Source organism: Rutilus rutilus, assembly GCF_951802725.1.
Source record: "Rutilus rutilus genome assembly, chromosome: 8".
NCBI lineage: Eukaryota > Metazoa > Chordata > Actinopteri > Cypriniformes > Leuciscidae > Rutilus > Rutilus rutilus.
The window spans coordinates 20,384,557-20,395,397 of record NC_140222.1 but is presented as its reverse complement, the minus strand read 5'-3'; positions in this window follow the sequence as shown (position 1 = coordinate 20,395,397).

The window sequence follows — 10,841 nt, the reverse complement described above, 5'->3', positions numbered from 1 at the left end:
GGTCAGTACCGGATTAAGTTGCTCGCGAAGATGACATCACGAGTCCATGTCGTTTGTCCGCCACACTGGATTGAACAGAAAGCGAAACTAAATTTTCACAGGTCACAAATTTAGTCCGAACTTCACGAAACTAGACGTACATGATCCTTGGACCAAGCCTCACAAAAGTTAATAGAAGGATTTTTGATTTTCGGAAGCGTTTGCCCGTCACAGCCAAACGAAAACAGCGGCGTAGTCGCCAAAACAGGAAGTAGTTCATATTTCAGGAACTCTATCACGTATCGAAACCAAACTTTGTACATTAACTCAAGACTCCAATGTGAGGATGTACAAGATAATTTTTTTTTTTTTTAAATCCAAAATTTTACATAATTTGGCAAATTTGAATTGTGCATTTCCAGTTCTCAAAGCAGTTAATAAAAAAAAAAAAAAAAAAAAAAACTTTATACAAAATACATCATGCTCTTCTTCTCTAACCGAACAAACAATTCATTGTCTGTGGCTGTGTTTGTGCGCACGGGAAATATGCTGCGCATAACAATAGAAAACAAGGAGAAACGCGCAGTCACATGCTCAAACAATCAACAGGTGCGTTCCATTTGACCATAAGTGGACTGCGAAGTGGACTTCACAGGGTTTTCCGCCATCTTAAGTTAGATTCTAATCCGAAGGGAGCGAACATGTTCAGTTCGAAGGGCACTGCGCACGGCATAGGGAATAAGGGAACATCGATACATCACTTCACAGGAAGTGGAGAGCGATGATCACCCAACTGTCTTTTCACGCACCACGTCATCACCAGTCAGAACGGTCATAACTAACGATGGAGTTTACGTATGTAAGTATTCATACATTTCGCCATTGTTATACAAATGACAGTATTTTTAACGGTTATTGTTGTGAATATCACATATACTATTTTTGATGATTATAATTTACCTCAGTGAATGCAGCCAGCTTAGCTAGTTTGTGAAGTAAAGTGATTTTATTTTAGGTAGTTGTAAAATAGTGCAATATAATTTTAAATATATAATATAATAATAAAAATTTAAATATGAATGTAGTCCTATATATATTTATGTTATATCATAATCTGCGCGACCTCGTCGTTGACTTTCTTTGATGACATTTGCAGGGCGTTTCAAATGACCGGTAATTGTCAGTGAAGTCCACTTCAACTCATATACTGTGCTCATGGAGTAGGGGAGCAGTGAACACTGCATATGGACCCTGTCGAATGGAACGCACATTAGATGTGTAAAAACAAGTGGAAAGCGCGAGCGCGCCGCTGTCTCCTTTCCACAAGCGCTTTACTTGTTCTCCTGTGGCGTCTGTCGTTGCTATGCAACCATGAACTGCACTCTAAATGATGACAAGAGCTGTGTCTGAAATCGCTCCCTATCCACTATATAGTGCACTATTTAGGGTGTCGGCCATTTTGTAGAGGTGTCCGAATTCTGAGTGAACGACATCATTCCCTCCATTCTTCACTACTTTTACCCAATCCTCTCTGAATTCGAGTGTACATACGATGTACACTTGCTGAGACACTATTTCCCACAATCCAACACAATAAGGCGATAGAGCGCGAATGAAAAATAAACAAAAATGTCACCATGGCAACGGTGCACGAGAGTTAGAAAACAATCATTTATAAGACCAGACGCCTGGTTATTTATTTATATATACCGTTATATCTATATTTAAATAAACAAATGTGTTGTGTAGTGTTTTGTTCTCTTTTATTTTCACATATAAATGTAAAAAGTAAATAAATATGACAAGCAAGTGTTTTTATTATCTTTTCTTTTAATCAAATAACGCAATAAACGTGAAAAATACATATATACAATTGTTACATACAATTCATACAGCCAAAAAAAGGAAATATTAAAGATGGGTAGGTAATGTTTATGACAAATTGTCTGAGCTCTCTGGCGCGTGATAATTATGTCAGCGTCCGAATTCTTTGCTGATGTAGCAACTGCCATTCACTATACGGGATTAGTGAACGAGTGAGCGGTTTCAGACACAGCTAAGGAAGTATCAGCAAAAGATTAATAGATTTCTAGCCCTTGCATTAGCTTTACTACTAGATATATTTATGGAGATGGAAAATAATAAGGCGGGGCTGTACAGCTATGATCAGCTGTTCGGCCGAGCATTCAATGTTGTTACGCTGCAAGCTGATGGTTCGTTGCTGCCGCGCTCTATCACGCGCACACCATAAAGAGCAAATTGTTTTTTAATGTTTCAATTTCGTGATTAAAATGACATAATTTGGAAGCGGACAATTTCTTCACAAACAGCTCATTATGACTCAATGTTAGAATGCTACACCTACACTCGATAGTGTGAATAAGATCAGCGCAACGCAGACCACTGCATTGACAGGGTAAAAAAATATGATCTGTCTACGGCCAGGGCTCAGCGGAAGACAGAAAATGCCGGTCCAGCGCTGATTGAGGAATTAAATTCAAAAATAAAAGACAGTTTTACATCTTTTTTCTCGCATTCTCGCATTTTTTCTCGCATCTCGCATCTATCCACTACCTGCTAACGTTAGTGCACTGCACCCGAGCAAGCACACTTTGCAGTTCCTCCGGAAATGCATTTTTCTAGTTATGACAGAATTTTCATCTTTGAGTGAACTACCACTTTAATGTAGAAAATATAACGATTTAAACTCGGTAGGATAACAGATCATTACTGACTATACATGCAAGACTAAAAGAATTGAAGACATAAAAAATGTGGAACTTACCACCTAAAAGCCATAAGCAAAAACAAATGAATGTGTAAACCATATTCTCTAAGATTATGTCCTGCGAGATATCAGTCAACAGTCAGGTGACACTATGCTATGGTGCTCTGGTTCATCACACACCGATGCGTGTGATGTTCACTTGACCTAGAAAGCAGCTCTATGCAGCTCCACATGCTTCAGTCAATGAGCAAAATAATTCAATGCAATAAAAAAAGTTGTTTAACAAATTTACGTACAATCAAGGATATTGCACTATGGAATATAGAATACTGAGATTATTTTGGCGCCTGAAAATATTGTAGCGTTATGCATATTGGATACATGAAATGGTAGATAGCTAAATTAGTCTTACCCTACGTAAGTATTGTTTTAAATTGCACAGTATGTACTTACATAATATTTATGTGGTGAAAATGTTCATGAATAACAGGAGAGAAAAAAGAAAGACATGACAGAATTGTCCTGTGATGTGTTAATGTACTGTATTTGTATACACTGTTGGACATTGTTAGTACACACACACACACAAAAAAAAAAACCTTTTTATAACATGAAATTATGTCAGTATGTTACTAAAAATATAATATTTCATATTTCATTCGATTGCATTAGAAACTACATTCAGACCTGCAACAGGAAATCATACATACAATCAGCTCATATACTTATATTTTACAAACAACATAAGCATTCCTCACATTTGTTTCACTCTTGTAGAGATGGCAGTAAGCCCCTACTTCCTTGTCTACAGAGAAGGGAGACACGAGAAACTCTTCTTTACATTGGGACTTTCAAAGTGGATTTGGCTCAAGATGACAAAGATTGCTGTATTGTTACTCAAAGCATTAATTTGCTTTAAGTCTGTTTACTCTGAAGTTAAGGGCCGAACTGTCAGTCAACTAAACCCACCAACCCACACACATGCACGCACACTTTCCACATATACAATCAATAGCCTTTAACCAATAACCTGCATAGACCACAGTGCATCTCGCTTTGGCTCCGAAACCCAGCTGGAAAGTGTGTCAAGGTGCATGAAGAACATCATTGTTATGCTCTCTGCAAAAAGGAAAAGAAAAAGGAACCCCTTAAAGCCAGTGTATTCATGTAGAATTACATTTTCAGTTAAATTTGTGATGTACATTCATAATTTCCCTATTTAAAACATCTTATTCAACTCTACAATAATAAAACACTACATTAAATCTTCTCTATTATTTCATATTTTTAATACTGTAAAGGGCTGATATTCACACAACACACACTCTGTCTGGTTTTACTTCCTCCACCCACTGTAACCCTACACTCTTGAGGAAAATGGTTCTTAACAGTACCAAATTAGGGTTCTTTGGCTTGTAACAACAGCAGAACTCTTGTTGGTGCTAAATAGAACGCTTTTTATAAGGTTCCATAAAGAACCATGCTTTGAAAGTGCATATAGAACCTTAATGGTGTTATAAATAACCTTTTCAACAATATTTATTTTCAGTACTATTAGTATTTTTATAAATTATTTATTACTATATATATATATATATATATATATATATATATATATATATATATATATATATATTAGCCCTCTATCTGCCTTGTCTTATATCTTGTTGCCTCTATTTGGGTTTTACATTTAGAAAAAAAGCATGTTCTTGTTTATGTACTTTTATTTTTCATTGACATGGCAGATTGTAGCAAAAATGACAGTGCTATAACAGTTGTTAGCTGAATACATTCATAAATAACAACTGACATTGAACACAGATGTGAAGATCAAGTTCCAGTGAAATATTTTCACAATCCCCTATAATGTCTTTACGTCCTTCATTATGTGTGTATTCTGAGAGGCAGTTTCTCTCTGCAGATGATGAGGTTATGATACGGGACAGCATCTGATTGAGTTTAGAGTTACATTGGCCACAATTAGCAAAAATGGACAGAATGAGCCCTTTACCATGTTAAAAGGAAAAAGTGATATAAAGTCATGGTATAGCTTTAATGTTTTTTTGTTTTGTTTTTTGACTGGGTATGTTTAGGCATAAAGTCTGTTACTTACTTTGTGGAGAAGAGAAGATGAGTACACTTAACTGAACAGAGCTGCTCACACTTACATGTTCAGTTAAACTAAAAGAGAAAACGACATGATTGTTAGGAAATGATTGTTACAATTTTCAAAGTTATAATTTATAGACATTTTAAGAAAGAAATCATGTTCCTGTTGAGAGTATGTTGACAGTCTGTGTAGTAACTGTAGTTCAGTTACTGTCAAATCAGTAAGGAGGAGGCTTTGACAGTTACAGATTTGAAAGGCGGGAATAAAGAACAAACTCTAACACAAAGAACCATTTCAGCATAAAAGGTTCTTCAGGACGATACGGTAATCAATATAAATTTTACTACATGTAAAGAACCTTTAAAGAACCATAGTTTTTTAGAGTGTACAATAATGTAGGCTATCCTAAAAAAGTTGGTAGTGAAATGTGTTGTGCACCCTTTTATCAAACCAGTCACATGTTTGTTTTTATGTGTGTGTGGATTTGAGAACATCGCCCCCTGGTTGATGTCCTGTCTTACTGAACTCCTCCAGATCTGATGTCAAACCATCAGCCAACAGTAGCCACGCCCACCAGAGCAAAAACCACCAATCAGATCACAGCTTCAGTGAAACCACAACACTGCAGAGTCTGAGGAAAGAAACAGAAGAACTTTAACTCATTTTTAGTTGTGTAAAAAGCACTAACATTAATGCTCAAGTAACCATACCTGAACATGTCCAACAGAGATGGCGTAAATTATGTTGTTTTTCAATGTTTTAAATTTAGCCCATGCACACAAATAACCCATCTCACCACCTAAACATCTCTTAACATAAGATTTTTTTTGTTTGTTTTGTTTTTTACAATTCACTCAAGACACACAGGAACAGACACAGATGAGAGAAGTTCATCCTGCTGGAAACTTAATCAGAAAATCACAAACTCATCTGAGCTTCCCACTGTTCATTCACACACTACTGTTCTCATTATAACGTTCATTTGTGGATGCGACAAAACCACGCATTTATCACATCCTCTCTCTTGTGTTTTCTTCATTTACTCAGCAGAATAAACACATGCATAGATAAGAGTGCAGAACCCTGATCTATTGACTATAATAACAGCTCAACATTTTCCACCAAGGATTTCCATCAAGATCAGTTTGACCACTTCTAACAACTGAAATACAAACACATTTAATTTTTAACATTTATTTTTCTTAACATGTTGAATCATATTAATTTTACTAATCATTAATATGCAAAAAAATAAATAAAATATGCATATGAATCATCCAGACACTGAATCGTCAGAGAGACTGATTTTAAATACATTGGGCAAATCAACTGCATTAACAGAGTAAATTAAGTTTAGTTAACTAAAATAAAATACTTGAAGTTCATGAAATATCTGAAGACTTTTAATGATGGCATTTCAACAAATGGAAAAATATGCACAGATAATTTCAACAAGTTAGTAAAGAAGATAATCTGAAGCAGTTAGTTTAAAAGTTATAAATGTTGTCTAAAGTTATAATTAATTGATTTACGTTTGATGAATGTTTCTGACTACCAAAAATAAATATATAATTCAAATAGTAACACAAGGAGTTTCTTTCTTTATAAAACAGTACCACATTAAATTAAAATAATAATTCATGAAAAATTACAATATGACATGAAATAACATCATGCATTTTGCAGTTCCCTTTAACCAATAAATAAAAATGATCATCGGTTATATTTTACTGAGGAAAAAGTATCATTATTCACTTTACTCACTATAGACAGTAACACTGAATCTCTTGTATGAAATTCCTCTGTTGCTGATGATGGTCAGAGATGTAGTTTGTATCAGTGTCATCTATACGTTCTGTCTGTGGATTTCAACTATACGAGTCTCTTGAGGTTCAAACATACACAGTATCTGATCTTTACTCTGTATTTCAGTAACATCAGGTTTTAGAGTGACAGAATCTCCCTCCATCACTGACACTGACTAGTGTTTAAATAAATGCTCCACATTTGTTGATTAAAAGTGTTAAGAGTTTCTCACCGCTCAGAACAAACAGGATCAGAACACACAGATGAGAAGACATCGTGACAGAAACAAAAGTCCAGCCGAGAGTCAGAAGAGCAACTTCCTGATTAAAAAGTTCAGGTATTTTCAAAGTCTAAACTTCTAAATCAAAAGCAAGCTGGTTTTAGTAGTCTCTGTTCTCTGTCTCGCTCTCCAGATAAAGTTCAATGTATTCTTTATCTTTCTCTTAACATTTCAGAAGCTCTCACATGTGTGTCTCATGAACAAATGTTTCATCACAACATATCATTCTGGATTTCTCTTTATTTGAAAACTCTCATTTCAGGTTCTCAGAAGGTTTGTTTGTGGTTGTGAGAATAATGCACTTCTCACTCTCACGAACACAAACACATTAACTGAACGTCCGGCCAGTTCATTAAACTACAAGCCTTCAGTTCAAACACATTTACTGACCTAAATAACACAAGAGCTGACTCTAAAACATGTGCTGGATCACACACACAATATAATGATGAATGTCTTTCAAACAATTTGAATAAGTGGATCAAATGTTTATTGATTTAATTGTCTGTTTTAGTTCAGTTCATATTTTAGTAGACAGATTCATCAAATGTTCCTAAATTACAAGTTGAGCACATTCCATTATATCAACTCAAATGCATTTTACACTTTTATGTTAATGCATAAATCTTGCAACCCAAAGACCTTGTTAAACTGATGGTTTTGGTGTGTTGAATGAGGAATGATGATCAGTGACTGGTGTCAGATCTGAAGATGGTAGATGATCTCTGTGTATTCTGACATGCTTTTCTGATCTAAAACACACACAGACACAGTTTTTCACTGTTTTTAACATCGGGTGCTGTTTTCTGACATTTCACACTGATATCATATATTTTAGATTATATTACCAATATACACAAAGTTTTCAATGTAATTTAGGCTCTTAGTTGTAAAACTAATTTGCATTTAAAGAGGGTTGTTGTCTTGTTAGTTAGTAATATAGTAATACTTGCCCTCTGGTTTTTCTCGATTGCATTTCTTGCAGCAACAGTAAAACACACATGTAGAAATGAACAGCAGAATCACACAAACTTCTATTATAATGAATAAAGGAAATGTAGGCCTATCCCCAAACATTTCTGTAATAAATAAAGAGAAAATGGTCCATTCTTTCAGTCAGACTTCATAGACATTATGAACTGCACATTTACAAAGAAAAAAAGAAGTTGTAAAATGTTGCTGCTGACATACCTGCACGCGTCCGACAGAGATCAGAGATGTTGAGGTGTGTAGTTCGGTTGGTGAATGAATAAGACACGACACAGCTGTAGGAATCATCCAGACACTGAATCTCCAGAGGTAGAGAGAGACTGATGCTGAGATCAGACACACTGATGCTGGACAATACACTGATTCCTTTGTACCAGGAGAGAGTCACATCACTCACATTCAACACTGAACACACCAGTGAACAATTTGATGATGAGGATGATGAAGAGTCTCTGATAATGACAGGAACTGTCAGAATACCTTAAAAAACATTGAAAGAAAAACATATTTTAGGAACAAGCAATACTGATATTGACGTGTGTAAAGATCTTCAATCATCATGGATCAATAATAAATAAAAGTTAACATCAGATTTGCATTGGAAAACCGTGTAACTTATTCAGTTCACTCACCATAGACAGCAATACTGAAACTCCTGTATTTGACCCCTTCATTGATGACCTGTAGTTTATAAAGTCCAGAGTGTAATGTGTTGATGTTTGTGATGGTCAGAGATCCTGTCTTCTCATCTATCTGTAATCTGCCTCTGAATCTCTCATTCTCACCACTATCATATATAGAGATGATCTGTTTATAGATTTCAGCGATACGAGTCTCTGAATTTTTATGTCTAAATATCCACAGTATCTGTTTATCTCTCTGTATTTCAGTAACACCAGTGTGTAAAGTGACAGAATCTCCCTCCATCACTGATGTCGTCTCAGTTTCATCTGTATAAACACCAGACACACCTGGAACAAAACAGTCAACAAAAATAAATAACAAATTCGTATCTCAGTCAGATATATTTTAGTTTAATAAAAAAAGTCCCAAATCATTCCTGTTTCCAGTCAAACTGTTTGGACATACTGGAATAGTCTAACTGTATAAGTACAGTATATAGGCTACTACAAGAATTGAAGCCATAAAAATGTAACTTACCACTCAAAAGCCATAGACAAAAACATAAAAATTGATGAACCATCATATTTATTAATATAGCCCAAACAGACTGGAAGCATAACACGCATAAAAAAACGAAAAGAACCACGCAGATAAAACCCTGCCTACATCAAAATGCGATGTCTCACTAACTCGAAGCACCACCTTGATTGTGGGCTGATTTCTTCAACTCTTGACTTTCTCTGTATGTCTGAGATCAGTGTGTAGAGTGACAGAATCTTCATCATTGACACTATTTTTCCAAACAAAATGATGTTATTTACACAGAGAAGATCTCGTAAATAAACTCTGTCCGTCCGTAAACACTCCACATATAGTAATAAAAAAGTGCACAAATTTAGAAGTGATTTCTATATACTCACGGCATAGGCCGAACAGGAACAGAACACACAGATGAGAGGAAATCATTCTGACTTTACTCAACTTCAACAGAAAACTGCTATAAGAGCACATTTAAACTGTGATCTGATCTTTCACACACTGATGTTCTCATTATGAGGTTTATACGTGGTTGAGAAAACAAACCACACACTTGACTTTACACTCACACAGACAAACTCTTGTGCTTTAACTTCACATCTACACAACACAATAAACCACAAACTAACGCGGGGCTAGTTGTAACGTGGTTTAAAACTTTCCACACATACCAGCATGACAAAACTTAGTGTATTTACTAATTGTCATATCAACACTATATAGAGCAAAAATTGAGCTAAAAAAAACTAGAAAACTTTGAAAGAAATCACTGAACATTTCACGAGTTCATTTGACCATATAATCTCATTGAAAGATTAGATGGGTTCACTCCTCCCTAAATTACGTTTGTGAACTTCACTTATTTAATCATAGCAAAAGTAAATTTCTTACTGAAGTAAAATTTTCATCTCAGTTTTTAGTGTTTTTATAAAATGAGACAAATCTGATATTATTTAAATTTTATATCTGTTATTTAACCGTTTTAACAGTTCTTTAATGCTGATCTAACTAGCAGAAGAGAAGGGTTTATATCTCAGTTGTGCAGGTGGGGCATGTTGTCACACTGAGTTACAATGAACCCCTATTAGAACTATGCTATTCTATTATATACTTTTATTAATTCTATTGAGAAACCATGAGAAAAGGTGAATAAAGACTGAGAGTCAATGTTCAGAAATGATTAATTATTATTATGTTTTGTACTATGTTGTATATCCGTGTTTGCTTGTATTCATTGTCAAACTCAAAAATGTGTTTATTTTTAATTATTAAAAAAAATTATTATTTTATATGAAAAAGTAAATAATTGTTTTTTATTGCCAAAATATTTTAGTTTGTCTTGTATATTTTTTTCTTAAGATCATATAGCATTTTAAGCTGTCATATGGTCATGTTAATGTGCTCCACCTATGGGGCATGTTGTCACATTTCGTTTCCATTCTTTCGGGGGTAAATCAGGAAAAAAGTATACACTATTAATGAAACAAAAACAAAATTGCACTAGACATGTGGGAAATGAATGTGGTAAAATATTCTGAACCTAAGTGGATTTACTCAAACTGAGAAAGTCAAAAAGTGTCAGGTTGTGCCCGGGAAGTCTGGACATCCAAAGACATTTGAAGACTGATGGTCATTACTGTTGTGACACTGACCTCTGCTGGTGGAAATGAGTTATTGGATTTCAACATTGAATCCTATAGTGGCTTCAACGGGAGCTAATAATATTTACTGATTAATTTGCATCTCATTATTACTCTTCCTGTTTTGTGTCTAATTCATTGTAGTAC